The sequence below is a fragment of the Dendrobates tinctorius genome, unplaced genomic scaffold (assembly GCF_039654945.1).
Source record: "Dendrobates tinctorius isolate UK_male_01 unplaced genomic scaffold, ASM3965494v1 ptg000086l, whole genome shotgun sequence".
NCBI lineage: Eukaryota > Metazoa > Chordata > Amphibia > Anura > Dendrobatidae > Dendrobates > Dendrobates tinctorius.
The window spans coordinates 9,360,310-9,366,210 of NW_027361754.1; positions in this window are offsets into that span (position 1 = coordinate 9,360,310).

The window sequence follows — 5,901 nt, forward strand, 5'->3', positions numbered from 1 at the left end:
CATCTTAGAGTTAGGAGGATCCTGTGTAACCAGATCCATGGCCTGATATGTAATGCTGCCGTCCTCTTATGTGGCAAGGAGGACTTTGGATCCCAGTTGGCCATGTTCACACCACAACTTTTTTTTCAGTCCAGACACGGACTATTGGCAGCCACATGGAAGATTACAGCATGTGATATGCTGGTACATTTTACAGGTGAGAATAGCGCATGCAGTGGCACCTGTGGATGAGCGCACAAAGTTGCGCACTGAACCTACACCCCCCATATGCAACTACGAGGAGACAGGAAGACATCCAGCAACCGCAATGTAAAGCACGATTAAAACATTATTTGTTAGTAACGATTAAGACATCAAAAGAGAAAATAAAATAAAACACCCACTAAGCCTACGCATTTCGAGTAGTGATGAGAAAGCATGCGCGAATAAGGTATTCGGTGCTCTCTAATATTTTTTTCGAGTCCCTGCTGCTGCATGTCTCGTGGCTGTTCGACAGCTGCAACACATGCAGGGATTACCTGTTTGTTAGGCAATCCCTGCATGTTTTCCGGCCTTGAAACACCTGCGAGACGTGTAGGCGCGGGGACTCGAACATAGTATTAGAACTCACCAAAGACACTCTATTAGCACCCGAGCACGATCGCTCATCACTATTTTCGAGCACTAAGATTCTTAATCATGGTGCTATGATCATAAACACGTAGGCATAGTGTCTTTTCTTAAGAACAAATTCCACTGATACATATCCATAAACTGTACGGTCAATAAACCAATCCACTCGACATGTCGTAAGTACGGACACTCCAATACAACATAAATCCTACAAAGAACACAGAGATATAATCCGAACTATATATAAAATATAGATTGTATTAATATAAATAAAGTACCACGTAATACAGACAAAAGACAAAGCACTATACAAAGCTCATGTATGGTGGACACAGCAGCACTATTGTAGCAGATTGGATAAAGACAGCAATACCCTATACAGAGTTACCCGCAACAAACAATCACAAAAAATCCCAGAAAGTGCATAGTGCATAGAAAATATTAATAGCGGACAACCCTAACTGAATCTCCCGGGGCACCAGAGTACCAAGAATAAAAGTGTGTATCATGAACATATCATAGAAAAGTAGCCACTATCGCCGGGACGCATGCCCTACCCATATGTAGCTGCAAGTGAGCGTGTCCAAGAGCAGCCCCGTCGCGCGTTTCGTGTGGGCTTCCTTGGGGGGCTGTGCCTGTGTGTGGAAATTGTGGGTATTTATGCAGGAGAACCAGGTGTTGCTGATTACCAGCGCCATTACCGGCGCATGCGCAATGCAAAGTAGGCCCATCAAATACATCGCCCTCAGCCGCTGCGTGGAAATAATCGTGCCACTCATGTCTAAAAGTTGAACAAAGGCAAAGAAAAATGTGACATCAACTCAGCCTGTCCATATAACGGTAAATCTAATAAGGGTGCGGTGCATGGGCAGGGACCACGGACATAGACCACAGACAGAGAACACGGGATGGCTCCTGTGTGAAAATGATCAGGATAACGGCTGGAAGATATCCAGCAATCATGATGGAAAGGACCATAAAAACATTATTTCATAGTAACTATTAAAATATCAATAGGGACAAACAAAACCACACTATCTCTACACATTTTCGATCATAGATCTATGACTAAGAGCATTAGTGCTCGAAACGCGCGTCTCACTCCTGGAGAATTAAGCCGGCAAGTTGCTTTTAAATAAAAGTTTTGTAATCTCCTTGTGTCTTATTTTCTGCAGGACGCTGATGAACTCAAGAGGAGAAACCTTCTGACTGTCCTGGCTGCCATATTTGACTGGCAGATACCAGAGAACGACGCAGAGATAAACGTTGAGGATCCCGAGTTGCCCTTTAGGCCGCAGAGGTCTATGTATAACCCACAGCTGAGCAGAGAAAAGAACATGTGTAAAAACTTCTTTTGGAAGACATTTTCTGCTTGTTGAGCTCATAATCCTCCCATAAGAAGTCCTGTGGGGTGCGCGCCCCGTCCCGTGCATGCAATCATGGTGTCATGTCACTACAGGAGCCTGGAGTCGGCCATTTATCGGTCATGCGTCCTGAGCCTTAAAGTGGTTATTCGGGACTTCTCAATTGATTACCTACTAGTGATGAGCGAGTATGCTCGCTGCTCGGGTGATCTCTGAGTATTTGGATGCGCTCGGAGATGTAGTTTCTCTCGCTGTAGCTGCATGATTTGCGGCTACTAGACAGCCTGAATATATGTGAGGAATGCCTGTTTGTTAAGAAATCCCCACATGTATTCAGGCTGTCTAGCAGCCGCAAATCACGCAGCTACGGCGACACAAACTAAATCTCCGAGCACGCCAAAATACTCGGAGGACACCCGAGCATGCTCGGGAAATCTCGAGTAACGAGTATACTCCCTCATCACTATTACCTACCCATAAAATAGGTTATCAATATGATATCGGTGGGGGTCCTACACCTGAACATCAGCAACGTACGGGGACAATACAGCAGCCCAAAAAATTGCTGAGTGGCCGCAACTCATTAACAGCCACTAAAGTGGGAATTGATTACGGCACAGATCTCGGTTGATAGGTGGGCACCGAAGGTCGAACTCCCACCAGTCTCACATTGACGATAGCGCTCATCAGTTCTTATGTGCTGGTGGTAAAGGAATTCTCCGAATCCGAAAACCCCCCTCTAAGTCCTGGACATCCCCTTTAAGCTAACGGTATATAGTATCTTGATTTTTATGTATATTTATTGTATATATTTGGTCTTCCCGTCTTTGTATGAAGGATGGATTCAACTTAAATGCAGGGACTTAGGGTTATAAGTCTAACTATATGGCAGTATATATGTATCCAGAAGAACTATAGAAAGGCAGTTGCCATTTTTATGACCATACACATTATTTTAATTTTCTTGATTTTTAGCACAATGTGCTATTCTGTTACAATGTATTATAAGAAGCATGAATGTACGTGCAAAATAAAAGCATTGTGTGCACAAGTGTTGCCAATGTTCCTGAGCACAACCTGCGCCTGGACCGACAGTTTGGGACTGGAATGGAGTATCTGGCGCTGGTAATGCAGCATCTTCATTAAAAGCATAAACTGCAGTACCAGGCACTACCTATGAACGAGGGTGGTGCTGTTTACAGAGAGGGGAAAAGCATTTTTTAGCTACCGTAATTACTCTGTATCCTGGTATCAAAAAAATGCTAATTCCAAATGCATAATATCCAACTAACATCACATGCAATCTACATGGATTTCATTTTCAGGACTGCAAATACTAAAATATTATATTATCTGCATTAGCTTCAGAGTTCAAAGTAGATGTTTTTTTTCCCTGCTAGCAGCCATTACTGAACTTGCATAAATGTTTGAGCGTTGATCTATTACAAAGCTCCAAATACCCAGCTGTGTCCCTTCACTTAGCCATAGTGTTCATTCTTAACGGCCACCACTAGGGGGAGCCTACTGCATATTCCAGTTCAATATGAACTGTCATCTGTGAGCTCCCCCTAGTGGTGGCTACAGGAAACGAATAGTATTATTTTTGTTATAGAGATATAGCCATAGTGTTCTTTCATATGGCCAACACTAGGGGAAATCTACTGTATACTTTAGTAGTTCAGTAGGAGCTGTCATCGGTGAGCTCCGCTTAGTGGTGGCTGCAGGAATCCAGACTTGTATTCTTTATGTTGTAGAGATATAGCCAGTGTTCATTCATATGGCCACCACTAGGGGGAGTCTACTGTATAGTCTAGTAGTTCAATAGGAGCCGTCGTCGGTTAGCTCCACCTAGTGGTGGCTGCAGGAAACAAGAATAGTATTCTTTTTGTTATAGAGATATAGCCATCATGTTCATTCATATGGCCACCACTAGGGGGAGTCTACTGTATAGTCTAGTTCAATAGAAGCTGTCATCGGTGAGCTCCACCTAGTGGTGGCTGCAGGAAGCCAGACTTGTATTCTTTATGTTGTAGAGATACATGTGAAGCTCTGTAAAATTAATGGCGCTCTCACCCTCTAAACTTATACTTTAAAGTTAATTTTCATAGATTTTTTTGTCCTAAAGATGTAACAATAGGCACTTTTTAAGTTTAGACGCTAGTATGTGCCCCAATAATGGAGGGGAGGGGGGCTCTGATTTGGCATAGGGCTTTGCACTGTCGTCATAAAGCCATTACGTAAAGCACTGACCCCAAGGACACGCGTGTAAGTGCCACTGTGTTTAATGCTGCAAAAAACCCGTCCATATCGGCTTTCAGATCCATATTTTAGCTGATTTAAATCATCAGAAGACTGTCCCTCAAAAAAAATCAATAGATATGAACTAATTAAACATTTTACATTATAATTTGCAGATCCAAACACAGGAATGAATCACGCTCGGAGGGTAATTCATGCGCAGCTCCACCTCCAACCTCACTTTGTAAAATTGATTAACGAAACATTTGCAACTCCGCGCTTAAATCTCCGGCAATGTTTCACTGCAGAAAGTGAATTATATTCTGTAGGGGTTAATTCCTCCCGGTTTTGCTGCCTTCAGCAGTTTCAATAACATCCTATAGAAATAAAGGTAAACTCTCGCAGCTTGTATAATGTTTGAATCATGTTTCCTGGCCAAGCAATTTGCTTCACTTTTCATTAAGCCATAAATCAGTTTTATTATCAATGAACACTTTGTAATTCTCCAGTCGTGGCTGGCAGATATGGTCAGGTTACCATAAAGTAACATGCCCTTTCTGAAACAGAAGTCAAAAAATCTCTGCCGCCGCGCTGTCGCCACGTCTTAACACCGTATTGTTTCTATTATAGATTGTTAGAATGGTCCGAGATCCTTTTGTTTTTTTATACAGAGTCCAAATCACCTGCAGGGACAAAGGACTAGGTTATAAAATTCTGCTTTTTGCAGACAACAGTAGGGGGAGCTCAGGAGCTGATCTCTACATTGAATTTAAAGGGGTATTCTTATGTTTCTAAGTTATCTTCTATCATATGGAGGATATGGGATCACTTCAGAATTGCTGGAGGTCTGACCTCAGGGACCCCCACCAATTCTGAGAAGCGGGACTCTGTCGAGCCCGTGAGAATGGAGCAGTGGTCGATCATGCGCACTGTTGCTCCATTCACTTGTAATGCAGAAATGCTCTCGGCTTGTGTCTAACACTCCCATAAGAATGAAGCAGAGGTGTCCGTGATCAACCACTGCTCTGTTCACGTGGGCTCTTCAGAGTCCCGGTTTTCAAGATCAGTGGGGGCCCAGAAATTGGACTCTCAGTAAATGGGAAATTATCGCCTATCCAGTCAAAAATTATGCATATCCTTTTAAAGGGCTGTTCTACTTTAAGAAAAGTAGTACCTTAATGGTTATGTACCTGTAAAATAATAGAGCAGGTACTCATCTTTTTCCGGTCCAACTCCGGCTCTCCACCGCTGCTGCTACTCCAGTCTCTGTCTTTTGGCTGCAGAATTGACGTCATATCAACAGTGCATATCACTGCTGCAGCCAATCACTAAGCTCAGCGGCTTTCGCCATCTACATCAGTTTAGTGATGGGCTACATTAGTGATGTGCACTTTAGTGGTGACGTCAACGCTGCAGCCAAAAGAGATACGAGGGTCCGACACTCAAACTCCCCCAATAAGTTATCAGCTTTGACAGTACATGGTCGTACACAGTATACGGAGCAGAATGTCATGGCGATGTACATGTACACTATTCAGAGGCCATTGCCGAGAACAGAGTGGGTGTTAGACTCCCACCAATCTGATTGATTTTGATGACCTAAGTGGTGATCATGGACAACCCCTTCAAATCCAGAACTGTAGGTCAACTTTTCGGAGGAAGGTTTGAAAAGACCCCTGAACCCCGA